This window comes from Acomys minous (genome assembly GCF_964271855.1).
Source record: "Acomys minous genome assembly, chromosome: 10".
Lineage (NCBI taxonomy): Eukaryota > Metazoa > Chordata > Mammalia > Rodentia > Muridae > Acomys > Acomys minous.
The window spans coordinates 38,996,385-39,019,738 of record NC_140491.1 but is presented as its reverse complement, the minus strand read 5'-3'; the positions used below and the strand labels follow the sequence as shown (position 1 = coordinate 39,019,738).

The following is a 23,354-nucleotide window of genomic DNA, read 5'->3' as shown; positions in this document are numbered from 1 at the left end:
TGCTATTTGGTGTTGGCTTTTGGACTGGACTGCTGGTATCCTACAGTGCAGACTGGAATTGGTACAAGGAACTACATCGAAACAGAGTTTTGAGAGGTAAAGTGTTCCAAAGTGGGGGAGAGGGTCCATAATGCCTAAGGGGGGCATTGTGGAAGGTGGCAGGAACAAGAAACTAAGAAAGAATATCTCTAGCCACACACAGGAAGCAGAATGCATTAATGAAAACAGAGTGAGACTATAAACTCTTAAACCTATCCCCAGTGGTGTGCATCTCATAAAGGTTCCATAGTCCCTCAAACAATGCCATCAGCTGAGGGCTAGTTGTTCAAATATCTGATCTGATAATAAAGTATTTCTATTTCAAACCCCCACAAACATAGAGGAATATATTTATGTGTATTTAATTCTAGAAATACATCAAAATATTATTGATCACTATATTAGTAACTGTAATTCAATGATATTTTAAATCTGTCTTTATAAGTATGTAATTTTCTTTTTTTCTTTTTAATGATTTATTTTGGTTTTATTTTTTAAATTGGTTCACTTTACATCTCCATGGTAACCCCTTCCTTTGTCACCCCCTGCTCCCACCCTCCCTCCCTCCTTCCCTTCACTCCCTCCCCTAGTCCTCAGAAAGGGGGAGCTTTCCTTCCCTAACATCTGACCCCTGCCTATCAAGTCTCATCTGGACTGTCTGTGTCCTCTTCCTCTGTGTCCTGGCAAGGATGTCCCACCAAGAGGAAGTGATCCACAAATGGGCACCACAGTCCATGTCAGAAGTAGTCCCTACTCTCCACATTATGGGACCTACAGGAGATGGTTATGCCTATCTACTACATCAGAGCAGAGGTTCTAGGTCCTCACCATGTATGGTCCTTGGTTGTTGAATCCGTCTCTGCAGCCCCCTCCTCCACCTGGATTTGTTGGCTTCATTGTCTCCTTGTGGAGCTCCTGTCCCCCTCCAGGTCCTTCTATCTCCCAACTCTTCCATAAGACTCCTTGTGCTCAACCCCAAAGTTTGGCTGTGAGTCTCAGCATCTGGCTGGATCCCCTGCTGGGTGGAGTCTTTGAGAGGACCTCCCTGGTAGGTTCCCATGCTGTTCCTTCTCTTCAACTCCTTCCACGGCCTATTCTATTTGCCCCTTAAGTACATAATTTTCCAATTCAGTATTTCATTAAATATTTTAACTCAGTTTTTGCTGTTTGAGAACGTCAGACATACTTAAAATGCATTTTGACCAAATCTCTTCCCCATTTCCTCTCTTCCAATTCTTCCCTTATTCTCTATCCTATTTTTTTGCAAAATCCATTTGTTCTTTTTAAAATACCATCATGTTTCCTTACTGCTGCCTGTGTGTTCATGAGTGTAAGACCACTTAGTGAAGCATGGCTAGCCTCTCCGAGCGTGATACCTTGAAGAATGGTTTTCCATCTACCAGCAGCCATACGTTGCCAATAGCTACTCATCTAGGCTAAGCCTTCACAAGTCCCTCTCTAATCCATGCTTGAATTATGGAAATCCTGATCCGGTGCAGGTCTTTTGCATGTTGTAACAGCTGCGGAGGTCATGTTTGCCATGGCCCTGTCATGTCACCCAAACACAGTTTTGCTGCAGATGTTTGCTATCTCTGACTTTTACAATCTTTTTGGCCCCTTTTAGCGATAATTCCCGAACCTTAGAACAAAGGGTTATAATATATATGTCTCATGCAGAGCTGAGAACTCCACTGTCTTCTATTTCTTTCAGGTTGACCAGTTGTGGGTCTCTGAGTTAATCACCATCTCATGCAAAAAGAATCCTCTCAGATTAGGACTGAGAGATGTGCTAATCTATGAGTACAACAATAAGAATCGATGGGGGAATTTTAATACTATAAGCATTTAGTGTAATAGTAGCATTCAGTTCTCCCAAAGCCTGTTATCTACCCAGCCATGGCATCGTGGCTGAGATAACCGTGGTAAACAGAGTTCTGCTTTGTGTAACTGGCCTTGATTCCAATGAGAATATGGTCAATTACTGCCTAAACATCCATGCTACTAGTTCACCAGTGGGCATAACTTGGCAGACCGGTAACTATTAAACCTTACAGGATTCACAGATGAGTGAGACAAATGATTATTATTGCACCCTCTAACAGTTTGCCTACCCAGTTGGGATGAAGCTCCAAGAGTGGTATTAGCTTGATTGTTCCATGTTCTAGGACTCTTGTAATGTAGTGCTTTTATCAATAATGTTTTTGCCATCAAGTTCTGGAAATCTAGAGAATAACAAAGAGTAATGGAAATGGAAATACCCTATTAAAAATGAGTGAGTGAAAGACAGAAAGAGAGAGAGAGACAGAGACAGAGACAGAGACAGAGACAGAGAGACAGAGAGACAGAGAGTCAGTCTGTAAAGTGTTTTCTATGATACTCTGTTGACCAACAACTTGAAAATAGGTTACACATACCTGGCATTGGACTTTTAAAATTGACACCCTATGATGTGTGAGGGAGAAAATATCCTTGTTGCAAGGTAGTTCCAATATATATATATATATATATATATATATATATATATATATATATATATATTAGGTTTCACAAACTTTTAATCCTTTAATCTGACCTTGCATCCTCATTTTATTTGACTATTCTAACCTATTGTATTTGCTTGCCCCTTTCTATCACTTGTGTTCTAGCCCTCTGTTCCTTGAAATTCCATCCTATGGCCCATACCTGTTTTCCTGATTTCTGTAGATACTCTATTTTAAAGGAAATATCTAGAGATCCAGTACTAGCATCCACAGAGGGGAATATGCAACTTTTTCTTTCTGTATCAAGGCTACCTGGGACTATCATATTCTTTCTTTCTACACAGATGAAAAGTATTATATTCTGTATATGTGCCATATCTTGATTATCCATTTATTTGTTCTCATTTCTTGGTTATTGTGAATAGAACAGCAGTGAGTATGTATGAGCAAGTTATATTGTGCCTAGAGATTGTTTACCTCGACAATGTGGTAGATCTGTTTTCAGTTTCTGAGGGAGCTCCACAGACTGCCACAGTAAATGTGCCAACTTGTACTTCTACCAACAATGAATAAGTGCTATTTTTTCCCACATTCATAATAGCATTTGTTGTTATTTGTTTTATTTTATTATTTTATATTTTGCTCTTAGCCATTTTTGCTTGGTAAGATAACATCTCAAAGTAATTTTAATTTGCACTGCCTTGGTGTCTAAAGCTGATGAGCTTTTAAAAAATTAGTTCTTAAATGTTTTTATTTCTTCTTTTGAAAACTCTGTTAGGCCCCATGCTTCATTCTTTTTTTAAAAATTGTACTGGTTCGTTGTGAATTTCACATCATACACACTAATCCCACTCATCTTCCCTGCCCCCTTGTAACCTCTCCCCAAAGAAAGAAAAATAAATCTAGCCCTGGAAGCTGCAGGGTCTCACAGTATGCTCACTATTCCACATTTCCTGCTTGAAAATATTCATTGCAACGACTTGTCAGTCTGGTTTGAGACCTCTGACTTTTGTCACACTATCAATAGTGGAACCTCAGTGGGACTCCTCTGGGTAGACTGTTGTTGCCCTTTGTCATTTAGATCCTATAGTTTTGGATCTTTAGGACCTGCTCCTTCATGCACTCCAGGAGTTAATCAATTGATTAGATGTTAGGGTGGGCCAAATCAAAACCTTGGATCTGCACCTGAGAGGTGTCTGAGCTGGTCAGCCCACCAGCACTCTTATACCCAAACCATCAGGATGAGGAGCTCTCCTACCCTACTCTGCCCCAGCTGGCCCATCCAATGCTGGAGACAGCAAGGGCCAGAGCCATATCTCAAGCTCTCATGCCTTAGGGACTGGCTTATCTGTGCCCATGTCATCAAAGCCAGCTCAACTGTGCTGACCAGATGATGTACCAGGCCAGCTCTCTCAAGTGATGCCTCAGGGGAGAAGGGCCTGTGCTTCAATTCTTAATTATATTGTTTTCTTGGTGTTTTTTATTTTAGATTTTTCAAAAACTATTTTTTTTTAAATTCATGAGTATATACTGTTCATTGGATGTGTTTTCCCCATTCCACCCTACTCTCCCTTTTCTGCCACCTCAAGCCTATCATCTATCCATTTTGTTTCTCATTAATGTTTCACTTTTTTCATACCCTATATCCATACATTTTTAAATGAATCTTTGTAAAAATCTATGAAATATGAATGAGAGAAAATACATGATATTTGTATTCCTGTTACTGAACTGTCATAAAGTTATTCTCTTCAGAAACATCTATTTTTATGCAAGTGATATAGCTCATTCTATGTGGCTGAACAAAATTCCCCATATATGTGTATAATATACATATATGTATGCTTTAATATATTATATACTATAATATATTAGATTTTCTTTATCCATTCTTCTTTCTTCTTGAGTAATTTTAAATATTAGGAATCCTGTTGCTTTGCAAAAATAAAATAAGAAATATTTTTATCTAAAAATCATTGCTCATCTAATGGATACAATTCTGAGCAAGATGAATACACACTGTGAAAAACATCATCTGTATAACTATGTGGCAGGGTCAAAATAGAAATTATTTTCTTCATAGACACTTGTTTGTTGGTTCACTGATTCTGCTATTAGCACTTATTTCACTACTGTGACTTGTTTTTCCTTTTTTTAATTTAGAGGGGTTTTTTTATTCTTTTAATTGCAGTTTTCAATCATATGAATAGACATAGCAATACATTTTAATATAAGAAAGATAATGAGAGACAACACATTTAAGCCAGATAATATAAAAGAGTGAAACTATTATTAATATCCAGATAAGTATAACAGATAGTCAGTGGTGAAGGGAATCATAACACTTTCAAGGCTGTGCAATGCAATCAAACAGAACCTAACTGTTTGCACAGAATGCATGATGCAAACACAAATTCAGACACCCACACATTGGGACCATTCCAGTTCTTACCATGGCTACAAATCCTGGAGAAGGTTCTTAGACCTAATATCACAATATCTTTTCTCCTTCATAAGATAAGATTAATAGGACACAGGCAATAGTACTATTGTGAAGATTAAACAAAAGTTTGTGTAAGTAAACCAGTGTTGGTTTGAAGTGACTAAGTAGAACAGCATCTGTAGAGTAAGTGCTCATGTGACATTTAGAGATATTATTGTTCAAAAAACAAAATCATCACGTGGCATTATAACCACACAAGTGCAGCAGTGGTACATATACCTTGGTTGGAATCAACAGCTCTCTGATTGTGCTTCAGATCCACTTAACAGGTGGTTTATCAAACCGCTTGTCCAGTGCCAAATGGTCATGCCTGAAAACATACCTATGGGCATCAGTATATAGACTTGAATGGCTATACTTACAAACATATATGTATATACACATACATATATGAGTGCAATAACAATTGAAAAGGGGCTATGAATTTTCTGAAGAGCTGGGAGGGATGTATGGAAGGGTTTTGTGGGAGGAAAAATGGAGGGAGAACTTTTGTAATTAAAATGCAATCTCAAAAAGCAACAACTAAAAGAAACAACACACCAGACACTTGGTATAGGCAGCACCATGACTTGATATGCTGTTCCCACCCACAGTGGTAGTTGCCTTGGACAGAGCACAAAGAAATCCAGGGTGAGCATTAGCTGAAGAGACACCATGCTTCTATTCAAAAAATGCGTTGCTCAGATTCACAGCAACTCAATTATCTGGAAGCTTGTTTCAAATGCAGAATCTCTGAGGCCAAGAGTCAAAATCCAGATGGTAACAAGATTCCCCAAGAGAACAAATGCACTTTAGTCTGGGACACTGTGGTTCAGAACACAGAAGTGATGGTTTGCTGGGTGATTAGTGCCAAGGCCCCAAGGTCAACCACTGAGGCCCCACCCTTTCTGCCCTTTTTGTGTTCCCTTCTGGGCCTTTAAGAGCAAGAGCTGCTGCTCTCCTTTGGTGAAACAAGATTTCAACCAGAAGATTTCAACCAGACGTGAACTGGCCAAGAGAGTCACCTCTCACTAATTCTCCCACATGCCACTTTCAGTCCCAGAGCTTAAAGAAAAATCCAAACAGATATTCTTACGTGAAGTTTTGACTCTGTTTTATGTCTGTTGCAGATTGCCTGGAGCAGGCCCTGCCAAAGTGATTCCTAGTCACAGTAGCAGGAAGGAGATGTGCTTTACTGAATTATACCGTCCGTTGGAAATTAGCCATTGACCTGTGAATCCCTTTTTAATAAGAACATTCCTGCTGGTATTGATTTATAGGAACATTATTTCCTCTTGCAATGTGAGTGGTAATAATTTTTCCTCCGAGACACCTCACGTTTTGAAAGTTCCTATTACAAATGAGATTTTAACAAGGTAGGAGTGATTTTTATGTGATTGGAGGCTGTTTGATATGCATTGGTGATTTGTTTAATTGAACACGATCTAGAAAACTCCCTTATTACAAATACACACTAGTAACAAGTGCTTTACATGCTTCTGAAGATGGAAATGGGACACGAGGTTACAGAACGTACACCAACAGAGAAGGAACCCAATTTTAATCGGAGCTATTCCCTGAGACATGTTAAGTTTTAACACTAGATTCCTGGCTGGTAACTGTCTAACTTTCTTGAGCAATTGTTCTATGTGGACATCAGTAGACCCTAGAGTTCTTGCATTAAACCCTGTGTCTTGGCAAAGCTTGATTTTCTGCTCTTCATCCATCAGCCAGCTTCTGTGATGTCATTCCACTTTCCTTGATTATGTCTGTAGAGATTTCCTTACTGAAATATATGAATGTACATTGGCAACTAGGAATGAACTTTACTGTTCTCAAGCTTCCACAGAGAACATCAGCGCTAACCAAAAGGCAGTATATGAAACATCCTATGAACATGACACCTAGCGACAATGCGTGACTAGGCCCAGGGAAGCTATATGTTAGGGACTCAAGGTTGACTTTGTTGCTGCCTACTGCTAATGAACATTTTTGTAGAGTTAAACCACATATTAAAGAAAGGTTTGCTGTTTTTCTCAGAAGCTCCGAATTAAAAAAAAAAAAATCAGACTGAAATATCTGGACAGCATGAGGATCTGTGAGAATTATTATGCATCTTCACTGTAGTGTGACAGCACATACATTTAACAGTGTCATGTGAAAAAAATTTTAAAACCATAAATACATAATAGAGACTTGTAAATGATACTTTCTGGAATAATTTTATGTACAGCAAGCAGTGATTTCTTCTTAAAGAAAACTCATATTTGTGCTTATAAAAACTTAGTTTTAATGGAATGTAGGGGCGCATGCCTTTAATCAAAGCATTCAGGAGGCAAAGGCAGGCTGACCTCCATGAGTCTGAGACCATTCAGATCTATACAAGAAATTTCAGGCCAGCCTTAGTTAGCTATACAGAGAGATCCTGTCAACAACAACAACAACAACAACCAGACTTGATCGTATGACATGTGACTGCTTTGCTGACTTTTAGTTTATGGTTATGGATTGCCCTGGGTTTCTATTTTTGCTTCATCTTCTAGAAGTCGGCAATTAGCCCACTTTGTTCATCTTTACCTCATTACTGATTTTTTTTTCCTTCATGTCTGGTACCTTTCTGTGTCTTTCTTGCTGGTTTACTATCTTTTACGGCAGTTGTACTTTTTTAACATGTGTTATCATTTGGATTTTAGTTTTCTTTGTAAACCACAAAAGTATCTTATGAGCAAAGGTGAGCCATGGAGAGTAAGTGGCATCAGGGCAGGTGGCTGCTGTTCGAATTTTGAGATGTGCCCACTAAATGAGACAATCATGGACTACTTTCTGCATCTCATTAGGCACCATAATTTTTAAATATTCATTATTTTGTGTGTGAGTGTTTTGCCTGCGTGTACATATATGCATCATGCACATGACTGATGCCCAGAGTCAGAGAAGGGCATCAAATTCCCTGAAGCTGGAATTACAGAGTTTTGAGCCATCGTGTGAGTTCTGGGAACCAAAGCTAGCTTTTATGAAAGAATAACAAGCAATCTTAGCCACTGAGACACCTCTCCAGGCCAGTACCCTTTTGCTCTTGTTAAAAAAACAAAGTTGTATGAATAAATCAAGAAGAAATTTGCCTGGCTCCAAAAACATGACTCCTAGAACAAACGAGAAAATTTTAAAACAAATTCCTAGCTACTAGTATAACTCAGTGGTAGACTATCTTCCTGTCGCAGATAAGGTCCTGGGTTTGGTAACTAGTACAAAAAAAAAAGAAAAGAAAAGAAAAAAAGAAGGAAGAAAAGAAAGAAGGTGGAGAATCCCTAAAGTGAAAACATTGGAGAAAGGGTATGACTGTTCATTTAATTTTCATTGTCAACTTGACAAGGTTTAGAGTCGCCATGGAAACAGGCCTATGAGGGGATCTCCAAAAAGGTTTAGGTGAAGAAAAATCCATTGTAAATCCCATGTAAATGTAAAAGCCCATTTAGATGGGCTGGGAGCCAGGACTAAATAAACCTGAGAAAGCAAGTTAAGCCCAAGTATTCCCCTCCCTCGGTTTCCGGTTTCCAGTGGACATGGCGTGGTCACTACTTGATGCTCCTACTGCCGTGACATCTAAGCCAAAATGGACTCACCGCACTCTCAGCTGTCAGCCAAGCTGGTATTTCTGGCAGCAAAGGTTACCAGCAAAATCTAGAGGCAATTAAAACATAAATAACCAGTAGATAATGCAAAGATTTATTGGTGTACCATTAAGAATCAATTCTTGAAAGGAGTCTTTTCCAAAAGAAAATGGAATTTCTGAGAAAAAAAATTGTCACCTAGGAATATATGATAAAAATTCAACAACAACAACAACAACAAAACTATAGAACAATTTGGTACAAAACATAGAATAAGAATTGGGGGAAAAAAGAATTAGACATTGTCCATATCTGGAAAACTGAATGATTAAAAGAAAAAAAAAAAGATAACAAAGCCAGGCTCAGTGGTTCATGCCTGTAATCCCAGCACTCAGGGAGGCAGAGGGAGGCAGTCTGCAAAGTGAGTCCAGGACAGCTAAGACTATGCAGAGAAGAAACCCTGTCTAGAAAAACCCAAAAAAAAAAAAAAAAAAAAAAAAAAAAAAAAACTAAAAATGACAACACTTCTCAAATCATTTATAAATTTAATGTAATTACCCACAATGTTTCAAATTTTAATACAAGAATTTGACCAAATTGTCAAAAGAATGAACATGGGTCCACATGAATATTCACCACTGTGGACTTCAGATGAAGATATAGAATAAATGTGAATGTGAAATCAGTGGAATATTTTAATTCCTAGTATCATTTGAGAAGTCCAAAAGCAGTACAGCAAGAGTTCAAAGTGCAACATTGTCAAAATGAGAACAAAACAACTCCCTTGCCCCCGCCCCCCAATTATTCCTTCCATGAAGTTAGTAGAGACTACATTTCACTCCAGAATCTAAGTGGAGCTTGAAATTAGAAATTAGAAGATCTGTGTGGAAACAAGGGAACAAGGACCATGAGAAGACACAGTTGAGAAACAGAGATCTATTCCTGCCCAGAGAAAGCCTGGTGAGCGCTACACCCCGCACTACGTTCGCAGAGCATTCACCTGTGGCTACAGGAAAAACCTAAACTCCTGTGGTTCTTCTCGGAGCTGCTGAGTCAAAGTCTCTTTGGTAGTCCATCGGGTTTTTTTTTTTTCTCTAATTGTTTTTTGATGCAACTCAAATGTAAGGACCACCAGCACAGGGTTCCCAGCACTCATCTGTTTTCATGGCTTGTTTTCTTCAGTGTGGCTGTGTTTCAGAGTTGGGTTGTTTAATGAAGAGCATATGGAAAAGAGTAAATGAGAAAGAAAACTCATCTATGACTGGGCACTCCAGAAAAGCATAAAGTGCATTTGTGTGCATTTAGAATAGATCATTCCATGGACTGTAAGTAAAGTGGTGGATATACTGGTAAACCATTTTGTTTTAATTACAGATAGAGTTCAGTGGTAGCGTGCCTGCTTGCCCACCATGCAGCAGAGTTCAATCCCAAGGACTAAAAAAGTTGTTCTTGGTTGACAAATAACAGCCCATGTTTGTCAGTAGTTGTGTGATTTTTCTCAATGTGTGTATATGTGTAATAGCCAAATCAGAATGCTTTACATATGCATTACCTCCTACGTCTACCATGTCTTTATGGTAAGAAATTTAGTATCCTCTTTTCTGGCTGTTTTCAAGTATCTAGTTCAATATTATTAACTAGTTGCAACAGAACACAAGAACTTATCTTGGAAACTGTACCTCACCCCTGTTGAGCAACCTCTCCCCTTCTTTCTTTCTTTCTTTCTTTCTTTCTTTCTTTCTTTCTTCTTTCTTTCTTCTGCTCTCCTATTCTGAGAACCTTGTTCCACCTTCTTCTCTTAGACAGCTCCTTTACACTCAACACCTCCTTCCTGCCTCACTTTACTTCACCTCCGGCATAAAGTCTTCATTTTTTATGGTATCACGGATAAATAGCAGCAATAATAATCACGCGTGTAATAAATTTTTAAATTTCTGAAACTAACCTTATAAAATCCAGGAACTTGGATTTGTTTAGTCTATCCTTTCTGATAACTGTTTTACTCATTTACTATATGATAATGAGTTGATGAGAATGTGGTCATATCAAATCCATCCTAGGATGATACAAGCACTTCATAAGCAGAAGACAAGAGATTGTTTCAATTTTATGCTGATAGTGTTGGTTGGTGGCAAAGTAGTAAATTACATAATGGAGCTAAGAGGACGGATCTCATATCAAGTTTCATTAACACAATGCATTTTTTTCCCAAGAAAAAATGAATATTTTTAGTGAGTTCACAAGATCTACTTCCTCACATTAAGTCTTCCCAAATGCATTCGGAGAGTTTCCACGCAAGGTTAGTAGTTGAGTTGACATCTGAAAGTAAGCTGCACGAACTTTGCTCACGAACCGTGGGAGACTGTGCTTTTGGGAGGTTGTGCACATATGGAAGGGTTCATTCTGAGTGGGGTGAGGTGGAACATAAGTACAAAGTGACGGACATCTGCTTAATGTAATCCCACGAATATGTGGGAGACCTTCAAGAAATAAAAAGAGCTTGCATGGATTTAAGTGGAGAGTTTATAAGGTGTTGGAAACTTTGTTTACACACAATGTAGAATAAAAATCACTTAATACTCATTATCAGATTTTTTTTTACATTATAAACCAACGAAGCAGAAAACCCAGAAAGACCACTTATATCATTTTTAAGATTTTTTTCTTGTTTCATGTATACATGCATATGTGCCTAAGTGTACACATGCCTACCACATAAGTGCAGGTACATAGAGAGGTCAGAGGCCATTAGATCCCCTGTAGTTATGAGTACTTGTAAGCCACCTAATGAGAGAGCTGGCAATCCAACTCATGTCCTCTGCAAAAGTATCACTTGCTCTTAACCACTGAGCCACCTCTCTATAGCCACGACCCTTTAGACTTTTGAAATTGTCATAAAACTCTTATTTGAACAAACCTACTGAATGTATGTAGCAGCTGTTACAGACAAAATCAATAGTATGGTGAAAAACTAGATTTAAACTTTCACAAGTCACCTTAATTTGACCAAAGTGATTTTTTTTCCTGGTGACTTAGAAATTATAAAGAAAATGTGCGCACCTGAATGTCACATGAGTGTGCACTCTTCTATGTACATGTATATGTGTGGGAGTATGCACAGGTGTGCATGCATTCCTGTGTGTCCTTTATTTTTGAGATTTGTACACTCTGTCATGTCATTGACAGCATTTTCATATACTGTTTTGTATCTAATGTCTCTTACTTCACCTAAAATATACTTCTTTTTATGGTTTACCATAAGGAGGCATTTTTTTCCCTTTGTCTTTCACCCCTCTAGAACTGGCTTTCATCGTTTTCCACCCTGGCTCACGTGGGAGAAGCATGAGAAATCACATATATCCTTCTCAGAGAACTCCTTTGCATCCTGCCTTGCAGCTGGGCCCCGCCAGTAGGGACCCACAGAAGGAAGAACAGCAAGGGCGAGGAGGACCTGTTCTCCAAGCTTACACCCTCCCTAAAGAAGAGCTGCTCTCAGGTGTTCTAGCTCTCTCTCTCTCTCTCTCTCTCTCTCTCTCCTCCTCCTCCTCCTCCTCCTCCTCCTCTTCCTCCTCCTCCTTCCCTCCTCCTTCCCTCCCCACCCCCCCTTCCCTCCTCCCCTGTCATTCTAGTAACTCTTCCTTCAACATTTACTTATTCAGGTCTACAGACAAAAAAGGAGTCTCCCATCACCAACTTAGTGATGCTACCTTCTCCTTGGTTTCCCCATATTGTGGCCTCATTTATGTAAATGGCCCCTTGATTAAACTGTTGTCGAATGGCTTCAGCATAGTACAACATCTGTTTCCTGCTGTGAAATTAAATGATAGAGAAATTGGTACTCGACATAGCTTTAGGAGGCAGAACTCAACACGGGATTCTGAGAAAGCATCCTTTCCTTCCTTCAGAGGGAAGGGACCTAGGCAAGGAGCTTGATTAGTATTCAAATTAAGTGGGAGAGACTGAAGGGCAAATATAGGACATATTGTGCAATGTCAATTACTGTGGCAATCAGTCCGTCTGATGATAATGTGGATTGCAAGATTATGGCTCTAGATTGCGTTATCTAAAGCTCCAAAGCAGTGTTTCTCAGCTGGTAGCAGTGCTGCCCTCCAAGAGATTTTTGACAGTGACTGCAGACAATATGAATCTGGAGACAAAAAGTTACTCTTACTGTCTAGTGAGTAGATGCCAAGGTTGCAGGGAGGTAGCCTACACCGTACAAACCTCACATTTAGACAACCTAAATTATTTTTTTTTTTACGTCTCCAACAGATTTATTTTTAGAGGCATGTTCTAAGGGAGAAATATGCAGTAAAGAAGTATGGTCTAGAAAATAAATACAAATGTAAGCTATTTTACTAATTATTTTATAAGCACAAACTCAAAACAAGGATGATGCCCTGTACAAAACAATAGATTCAATCAGTGTTCCCTTAACAAGGCTGAAGATTCATTCAGTCTCTGGTTTTTGGAAGTGAGGATGCAGTCCTTGGACTGTGATGGATCACTGGGTGTTTAGCACAGTCCATGCTTTTAACCACGTTTGAACAGAAGAATGGCTACCTGACCCAGTTAGAAGCAGATGAAGTGTTTGCTTTCATGTGTCACATAACTACTGAAGTTCCGCCCCACAATGCAGTGCCAGAAGGGGCTGTGTTTCTTGTCAAACTCCTTGATACGGGCCGCAACATCCTTTTCTATGTTGTATTTCTCCAACGCCTGAGTTGCACACTGCACCCAGTACTGTTGAACCCCTCCCACATGTCTGCATTTTTTATCACCACCTTCTGGTCACACATGGTTACCGTGGAGCAAGGGCCAAGCAGCTGTTCAAACAGCAGAGGACAGCCGGTCTCTACAGAAGCCATAGCACATCTACACCAACCTAAATTTTCCTTGTCAATAAAGTCAAGAAACTCTGCCCCAGAGAAAACAAAGAGATTGTAAATAGAAACCGCAACATCTTGGTAAAGGGTTGAAAAAGTGTTCCTCATCTCCTGGAGTCATGGGTCTTCTAGGACTAAGGATTAAGCATGTTCTTTAAAGCTACAGTCTGGAGTGTTGGCAATAGCAACGAATTTCTAACCTTTACAGATGATTCTAGTACACACAGGTAAGAGATGGCAAAATCTACAGGTCCAGAATTGGGAATGGGACTTCATATTTTGGAGAAGGACCCTGAAATATTCATTCATTCAGAATATATAATAAATTGTCTACAGACATCTCAGGGGTGTCTATTGCCTATAAACATTTAATAAACACAAACCTGGGAAATTTCAAGAAGTACAGAGGCTGGCTGTAATCTGATGCTAACCAAGTAGTGAGTTATGACAATCACCTGGCTTTTTCCTACAATAGGACTGGTAGGAATGCAGATCTATCTTGGTGTGTTCCGTCCACTTATAGAAATATATCATAATAATTATGATGTATTGAGTTTCTGAGAAAATGTCTTTGTTAAGTTCTTGGCCAGTGGAGTTGAATCTATATGGCAAATGAGGCCAGATGGAAGACTATGAAGAACTCACATTACCATCAATTTCAAGAGAATAAAACAGAACCAAATATAACCTCTGCAGAAAATGTAAGAGGTAAATTTCTCCCCTGAGCTCTTGAAACCTTGGTTTGCTGGCATACAAGGCACAGGCGTCATATCTATACCCCCAGCAGGAATGATTGGCTGCACCACATCAATCCAAGGTTTTAACACAGGCTCCAAGCTGCCACCATGCTCAAGAATGACTAGCCAACTACCAGATGGCCTAGCCAACATCTTGTGTCATCGGCATTGCAGGGGGGATAGGGGAGAGATTATGATCATTAAAGATCAATGAATTGTCTTGATATGGGTAGATACATTTTCAGCATGAAGTAAACCCCTGGGGTAATTGTTAACACAGGATACAATCTTCTTCATGGTCATGTTCTACATCAGAGAAGTGGTAAAATAGTGATTAATAGAGTCATTAACGACTATATGCTTCCGGTCTTCATAATCTCAGCCTGGTTGGATAAAGATGTCGGATACTAAAGGAAAATAATGATTTCATAAGGGAACACAGCCATCTTGAACCCTTCCTATCATCTGTCCCACAAACAACAAGGGACAACAACAAGGTCAGATGGAATTGATCATGACTGAGTTATCACTACACTATTATAATGAAAGTGAAACTATTCTTAGAGCAGGGACCCAACTTAGATGAGGTTCTGTCTGAGCATAAAAAGAATACAAAAATTAGTGTGAAAGAAAATAAAATAACTATCATACAGGCTTTGTGCATCGAGGCTGACCACAGGAATTCTTATTTACATTACTTATTTTTTCTTTAAGATTTCCTCTTTATAATTTGAAGACTGCTGATTGTAACTAGCGCATAGTGTGTCAGGATATGATGGAGATATGCCTGTAGACAGCTCCCTGTGATGAAGCAATAGCTGTTGGGATTTTCTTTGTCCTTTCCTGAGAACATGGATTGCTTACCTGGATAATGTGCAAGGCTCAAGCTTGAAGGAACAAATAAATTGACTAATTGCATTGTTCGTTTGTTTAGTTGTTGAGACAAGGTTTCTCTGTGTAGCTCTGGATGTCCCAGAACACACTCTGTACACTAGGCTGGATTCTAACTCAGACAGCCATCTTACTCAGCTTCATGAGTGCTGGGATTAAAGGTGTATACCACCATGCCAGGCTCTTGTGGTAGATTTTCTGAGCTGTGTTAAATTTTTCTAGAAATACCCTCATAGCTATGCCCAGTGGATTGTCTTCCAAGTGGCTCTAGACTCCATCAGGTGGACAACATTAACCTGCATTAATTCAGCCTCTACTGAATGAATTCCTTCCAGTTGCTCTCCAGACTCTCTCCCCCCGATCCCCGATGTTCTGTGCTACATTGGACTAACCAGTAAGAACTAAAGCCTATACCGTTAGGGCCAGAGTGCTGAGTTCAGACAGCAGGAGGCATCAAGAAAAAAATAATCAGATGAAATGAAGGAGACTAAACAGTGAGTGTGGTTGGATATTTGTTCCTCAGACTTCCTCCTTCGGTAGTTGTATGAATCAGCTACCTACCTCTCCCAAGGTGATGCTCTCTCACATGGCTACCTACCTCTCCCAAAGGTGATGTACTCTCGCATGGCTCATTTTTTCCACATTCTGATTGTCAGTTGCCTCCTCCATTTCGTTCACCACATTCAAGATACTCTAAGGCCCTGTAGCAGCCTATCTTATGCCTATATATTGATAACAACTCTCTTTATTAAACTTGCTTCAAAGTACCAATTTAAGTTTGCCATCTGCTTAGGCCAGGACCCTCACTGGTAGATTTCCTCTTTTAATGAGATTTTTTTTTCCCTTATGCATTTGCCATCTAAAATCATACATGCCTTTTTAATTAAAAGAAAAGTTTTAGAAATGAAAAAGAAAAGTCATTTGGATTTTGTTTTTCACATTTGGGGATGATGAAATTCTAAAGAACCCTGATTTTGGATTGCAGTCTGCCAAGTTCCACTGTAAATGGCTTTGATTTGGAATTGTATGCCACAGAATCAAGGTTATTTGAAACTTTACTTTGCCAAAATCAGAACTCAGGTTTGAGAGTCTCAATTCCCTTATTTGTGGGAAATATTTTAACAAACTGTGCTTAATTGTAGAAGGAAAGTATAGAAACATCTTTCTTGCCTGTGTAGATCTAATTTGCAAACTGCAAACAATAATTAAGCCATTCACTTGTGCTCATTTGCTCCGTCATTGTGGTTCCTTCAATCAGAACTATAGTCCTCTGGGTGTTCTGCTGCCCAGCTGAGGATGCTCATTCAGCATGCTGTTCTTAGAATACTGATTCAGGATTTCTGAAGCATCTATAACAAGCTAGCTGGAGAAATTAACATGTTTTATCCCTTTTCAAAAATATTCAAATTCCAAATATAGGCAAAAATGCTTCTCAAGACGGGTGTTATAAATAAGCATTCCAAATAATGTGATATTTTATGAGAACAGAACTAAAATTATTTCTATTATTTTCCCAGGCAGGAATATACTTGAAGTTCATTCTTGTGACTATATATTTAAATTACACTTAATTACCAACTATATTTCTTTATGCTCATAATTTAAGGACTATTTTTTTCAATCATCTGTTACAATTTTAGTCCATTTTCAGTAAAATTTTAGGACAAACTATTGCCTGCTGTACAAGAAGCTGACTGGCGTAGTTCCAGGGCCCAACGTGAGATGGGTGGGGTCAATCCTTAGGAGGTGACTGGAGGGTCAAAGGTCACTGCAGGCAGTTTAGAGAGTCTCAGTATCAACATTCATGTTCTGGGGCAGAAGTTTCCATCTCGGCAGTCTCATTGGGTAACTTTTAGGAATGTCACTCCCGATTGCCACTCCTGAACACAATCACTTCAGTGTCTAGAATCATGAACTACAAAAACTATACCTCCCCACCCACTTTAACCTGGTTATACCTTTTTAATTCATTCTTTCAAAACTACACACATACCCCACCAGTGGCTCTATCACTGAACATAATGATTTCTTCTCCAGCCTCCGTTGATGGCCACAGACTCCTGCGGAAACATCGTGAGACCGCTTCCCCATCGGGATGTCCACGGCTTCGGGGCTTTTGTTTTGTTTTGTTTGCTTCTTTGTGTTTTTAGCGAGTGGCACCTGTAAACGGGGTTGTTTCTCTGATTTTAATTTGTCATTGGCATTATAGGAAGACCATTGAATTTTGTATATTAATTTTGTATCCTGACAACATGTTTATTAGCAATGAGAGGTTCCTGGTTGAGTCTTTGAGGTCTCTTACATACAGAATCATATCACCTGGAAAAAAAAAGGATGCTTTTCCTTCTCCCCCCCCCCCCCCCCCCCCCGCCCTATTGCTCTCTTTGGCTTCTATTGCTTTCTATGGCTTCTCTGCCATTATTGTTATAGCTAAGACTTCAAGTAATAGTACTATGTTGAATAAGAGTAGACTGGAGTAGCCATTTGTGTCTTGCTCACTGTCTTGCTGAGGATACCTTGAACTTTCCTACACTTAGCATGGTGTTGCTCATGGGTTTGGGCACATGTGATACACATTATGTTGAGGCATGATCCCTTTATCCCTGGCCTCCACTTGCCTTTCATCATGAACAGATCTTGGACTTTTCCAAAAGCCTTTTCTGCATCTACTGAAGTGAGTTTGGGATTTTGTCATTGATGGATTACATTTATAGACTTGAATGAAGCCATCCCTATGTTTCTGGAATAAAGCCAATTTGAAAATGTGGTCTTGGATTCAGTTTGCAAGTATTTTATTGCTAATTGTTGCATCTGTGGTCATCAGGGAGGCTGGTCTGTAATTTTCTTTTCTTTTACGCCTTTATCTGGTTTTGATATCAGGATAAGAGGCTTCATAAAAGATTTTGGAAGCATTTCTTCCTTTTCTATTCTATGAATAGCTTACGATTAGGGCTAGCTCTTCTTTAAAAGTCTGTTAGAATTTTGCAGTGATTTGTTCAGGTACTGAATTTTTTTGTAATTATAGAATTTTTCAAATTTCCATTTCAGCTTCCTTGTTTGTATGGATATGTTTAAATTACTTATTTCATCCTGAGTTAATTTTATTGGGTAATATGTTTTTTAATTCTAACATATTTTATTAATGTATTCATATTACATCTCAACTGTTATCCCATCCCTTGTATCCTCTCATTCCTCCCTCCCTCCCATTTTCCCCTTACTCCCCTCCCCGATGACTATGACTGAGGGCGACTTCCTCCCCCTGTATATGCTCATAGAGTATCAAGTCCCTTCTTGGTAGCCTACTATCCTTCTTCTGAGTGCCACCAGGGTAATATGTTTCTTAAATCCATCTAAATTTTTTCAGATTCTTCTAATTTAATGGAATATGGATTTTTATGGAAGGTAGGTCTATAAATGATTTTCTTAATTTCAGTTGTATCTGTTATGTATGTCTCTCTCTACATTTGATCTCATTAATTTGTGTATATTCTCTTTCTTTTGTATGATTTAAGTAAATGTTTGTCAATCTTATTTATCTTTTCAAAGAACCAATTTGTTTTCATTTAATTTCTATCTCACTGGTTTGTATCCTGCTCTTTTTTTTCTTCTTCTTCACCTACAGTTGTGAGGTTTATTTTGTTCTTGTTTTCCCAAAATCTTATAGCACATAACTGAGTTGCTTATTTGAGTACTCTGATTGTCTGATGTAAGAACACAGAGCTGCAAACTTTTCTCCCAGGACTGCCTCCACTATATCACCCAGATTTAGCAATGTTCTGTTTTCCTTTTCCTCTTGTGCTATGGATTTTTTATTTCCTTTTTAATTCTTTTTCAGTGATTTACTTATCACTGAATAGTGTGCTATTTAATCTCCCAAAGTTTGTGTGCTTGCTTTAGTTTCTATTACTGACGATATCTACTTTTACTCCATTGCGGTAATATAAGATTAAGACATTATTTCAGCTTCCTATATTTGTTGATTTGTGTCATGTTTTGTGCTGTATTTTGAATAAAGTTCCATGGGATGATGAGAAAGGTATGTATCCTGCAATGGTTGGGTGGAAAATTCCATAGATGTATTTCAGGTCCATAGATCATATTTTATTATGATGCCATTAACTTCTATGTTTTTCTGCTCTTTGCCTGTCTACTGTTATGCCCACTGGTGAGAGTGGAGCACTGGATTCACTCACTATTACTGAATTGGGGTTAATCTGTGTCTCTACATCTAGTAGAGTTTGCTTTATGAAACTGTGCACACCTAGGTTTATTGCATATGTTTAGAATTATAATTTATTCTTGAAAGTTTTTTTTTCTTAATAAGCTCAAAGTGCCCTCATCTATCTCTTCTGGTTAGCCATGGCTTGCAGTCTGTTCCATCAGATATTAAATGTTCTATCCCTGTCTGTCCCTCGTTTCTCTTGTTTGGAATATCTTTTTCCATTCTTTCTACCCCAAGGTACTAAATATCTTTGAAAGTGATGTACATGTTTTGGTAGCAGCAAAAAGTTGGTTCTTGTTTATATCCAGTGTGCTAGTTTGTATATTTGTTGGGGAGAATTAGACTATTAATATTTAGAGTCTATATTGAAATGCATGTATAATTCCTGCCATTTTATTTTTTACATTATGGTGAACACCTCCTTTGCTTAAGTGTCTTAGTATTGCTTATTTTTCTTCTGTGGACTTTTGAGTGTGCTTGTTTTTTTCTTTAGTCTGTAGTATTTTTTCCAGTATACTCTATACTTGGCAAATTTTCTTCAGTAATTTTATTGAAAAGATTTTCTATGCCTCTTTCATGGAACTATTCTTATTTCAATCACATGATGCATGGACTTAGTCTTTTTGTGATATCCCAAAATTTTTTTCACATTCTACTCATGTGTTCATTAATTTTTCCTTGACCATAATTTATCTAGTTTCTCTACCCAGCTTCAGACATTCTGTTCCATTCTGTTGGTGAGACTTTTCACTATTTGTCTTATTTGGCTCAGTGAGCTTTTCATTTTAGTCATAGTTTCAGTTTGTTTTTTTCTTCAGTAATTCTCATTATTGAATTCAGTTTCATATACTGAATTTACTTCTTGATGTTATTCTGTTTCTGTTTTTTTGGTTTTTTATTTGTTTTGTTTTGTTTTACTTTTGGAGTGCATTCATGTCTCCTTAGAACTGTTTGAAAAAAGTTATGACTGTTCTTTTAGAGTCTATGACTAGAACTGGTCTAAGTCACTTCCATGGAGACCATTCCTTTGGTATTAATAATTCTTATGAGACTGATGCTCTCTTGGGTTTTTTTTTTCCCTTCTCAACTCTACTCAACCTTTGTAGTCTATGAGACAGAACCCAAGCCACTGGCTCAGGGTAGATTTGGAGCCTATCTAGTTTATAGAACCCTCGGCCCCCAAGCTATTATCACCTATGACTTGATAAATGCTAGACTACCCCAATATTTCAATTTCAGAAACATTCTATATCACTGCTTTGCAGTATGGTGGTCAGTAGCCCCAGCTGGAACTTGAATACTTTAAATGTGTGATTGAGACAGGTTAATAATTTTAAGGTTATGTAATTGCATTGATCTACTTATGATGGTACAGGCTTGTGCTCCCAGTGTGGGGGAATTGGATACAGAAGAATCAGGAATTCAAAGTCAGCTTTGACTACACAGTGGATTTTAATCCCAACTTGGGCTTCATGAGATCCTGTATCAGTAAAAATTATGTTTTCTGATTACCACTAAATAGCAATTTTATTTCTATTATATTTGTTAAAATCGCAGTGCTGAAGTTCTCATCCCTCAAGTATTTTCAGTTTAATTTTTTATTGTTTCATTGTTAGCTCTTGTTATTTGTGGGTTTTGTTTCTACTTTATCTTTTTGCTTTCTTTTCACTTTAACTGGGAATTTGGGTAATATGGATGTTTTAACCAACTGGTTTTATTTTCCATTTATATTATATACTTTATGCTTCTGTTTTTAATCGTTCAGTGATTATCCCAAAGTTAACTAATATTTTCCTCATCATGCATGCACTATGCCAGAAACATTGACATGTTTATACATGCTTACACATATAGACAGAAACATTTTGTGCCTTCCCACAAGTCAGAATTTATTGAATAACAATAAATTCACTAATTTAGTGTCTTTGGCTGCAGTTTACCAAGTAATTTTGACTGATTTTCTTTGAAACTGGGTTGAACTGCCACTGGCAACTACAAATTCTTTAATACCAATCTTAATTACCAATACTGATTCTCACATTGTTCAATATTTCGCGTAGTGATTGATGTGTGTGTGTGTGTGTGTGTGTGTGTGTGTGTGTGTGTGTGTAAATGTGAGTTACAGGTCACTACAAAAAAAGGTTAAGGAGAGCTCAGAGTTCAAAGACTTAGTCATAAGCAAAGAACTGGTAGATGTGCCAAGAGCCCAGAATGGGACTAAGCCAAGATTGAATACCTCAGCTGGAGAGCTCCCGGAGGACAAACAGAGGCCAGCTGTGGGGTCCCTTAACAGTCCAACCTGTTTGGGCTGTACTCAGTAGACATCTGCTCCTGTCTTCCCAGGAAAATACGGCACAAATTATTCAACTTGCCAGTATTTTCAAGGTATTTGTTCAAAGTGGGCCATTCTTTTGCAGATGATATGCATTATTTCTAATCCTTAAAGACCATTTTTTCTTTTGGATAGTCTGCAATTTTGTTTATGAAAAAGTTTTCATTATAAACCGTCTTTGAAGAGGTCCGAGTTAGCTATCTATGCTATCGTTTCTACTTTAGAGATAAAAAAGGACGGCTCTATAGAGTGTGAGATACCGTTTCAATGTCAAATGGATATGGTTATATTGTTATGCTGTAGTTGATTGATAAAGTGAATTATTTAATATCCATCTTAATGTTTTAAACTTTTGCCGCATGTGGGGTGTGTATGTGTGTGCGCGTGTGTAAGGTGTTTGTATCTTGTGTGTGAAAGTGCAGACATTATCATATCTGTGGCCTGCATGTGGAACACCAAGGACAATCTCAGGTGTTGGTTCTTTAACTTTGATTACGATGGTGCCTCTTGTTTGCCTTTGTGTACAGCTGGCCATTAAGCTTCTGGATGTGCTATTGTTTTCCCCTCCCATCTCACTGTAGCAGGACTGGGATCATAGCCAGGCACTAACACAAGCTACTTTTATGTGGGTGCTGGGGATCTGAACTCAGGTGCCACATTTGCCCAGGAAGGACTTCACCCACAGGATGATTTCTCCAGCTCTAAACTTTCATTTATAGTGAAGCCTCCTTGATTAAATTGTTGCAGTTTTGAATTTCTGGATTTTTTTTTTTGCTATAATTTTATTTTAAATGATCTGGCATTTTCTTGCTCTAATTTTGTATAATTTTACATTCAATGCTATCATGACTTTCATTATTATAATTTTCCCAGGTTCATAAATGTAAAAGGGAGACTTATACCTTCTTTGTGACTTAAAATATTTCCAATAGCATTATTGAAAAAAATTTAACGAATATTTAAAATTCATGTGTTGAGACCTGGTCTATGTGCCCTTCTCAAAGGTATATCTTTTTTTTTTTTAATTACTTCCTCAATTTGTTCTCATGTATATTACTATTTTAATTTGTGTTAAATGTGCTGTGGTGTGTGTGTGTGTGTGTGTGTGAGAGAGAGAGAGAGAGAGAGAGAGAGAGAGAGAGAGAGAGAGAGAGAGAGAATCATAATTTTTTTTATTAATTTATTCTTGTTACATCTCAATGGTTATCCCATCCCTTGTATCCTCCCATTCTTCACTCCCTCCCGTTTTCCCCTTATTCCCCTCCCCTATGACTGAAGTAGAAGGATCCAGAGGGTCTTAGAAACCTACAAGTAGAACATTATGAAAGGCAGATTTGGGCCCAGGGGTCCTGCTCAAACTAAGGCACCAGCCAAGGACAATACAGGTGGTAAACTTTAAACCCCTACCCAGATCTAACCAATGGGCAGAACATTCTCCACAGTTGAGTGGAGAGTGGGATATTACTTTCTCACATACTCTGGTGCCTCATATTTGACCATGTCCCCTGGATGGGGAGACCTGGTGGCACTCAGAGGAAGGATAGCCAGTTACCAAGAAGAGACTTGATACCCTATGAGCACATACAGGGGGAGGTAATCCCCCTCAGGAAAATCATAATTTAAAATTCCATAAGTTCAGCTCATTCTCCATGTGGGGGTGTGGGAGAGCAG

General features: G+C 38.4%; 1 pseudogene across 1 annotated transcript; it reads right to left on the bottom strand.

Moving 5' to 3' along the window:
- Positions 1 to 13,145: 13,145 nt before the first annotated feature.
- Positions 13,146 to 13,411, bottom strand: LOC311606670 (dynein light chain 1, cytoplasmic-like; annotated as a pseudogene). Its single transcript has one exon. The product of its transcript is annotated as a dynein light chain 1, cytoplasmic-like (transcript).
- Between the last annotated feature and the right edge of the window lie 9,943 nt (positions 13,412 to 23,354).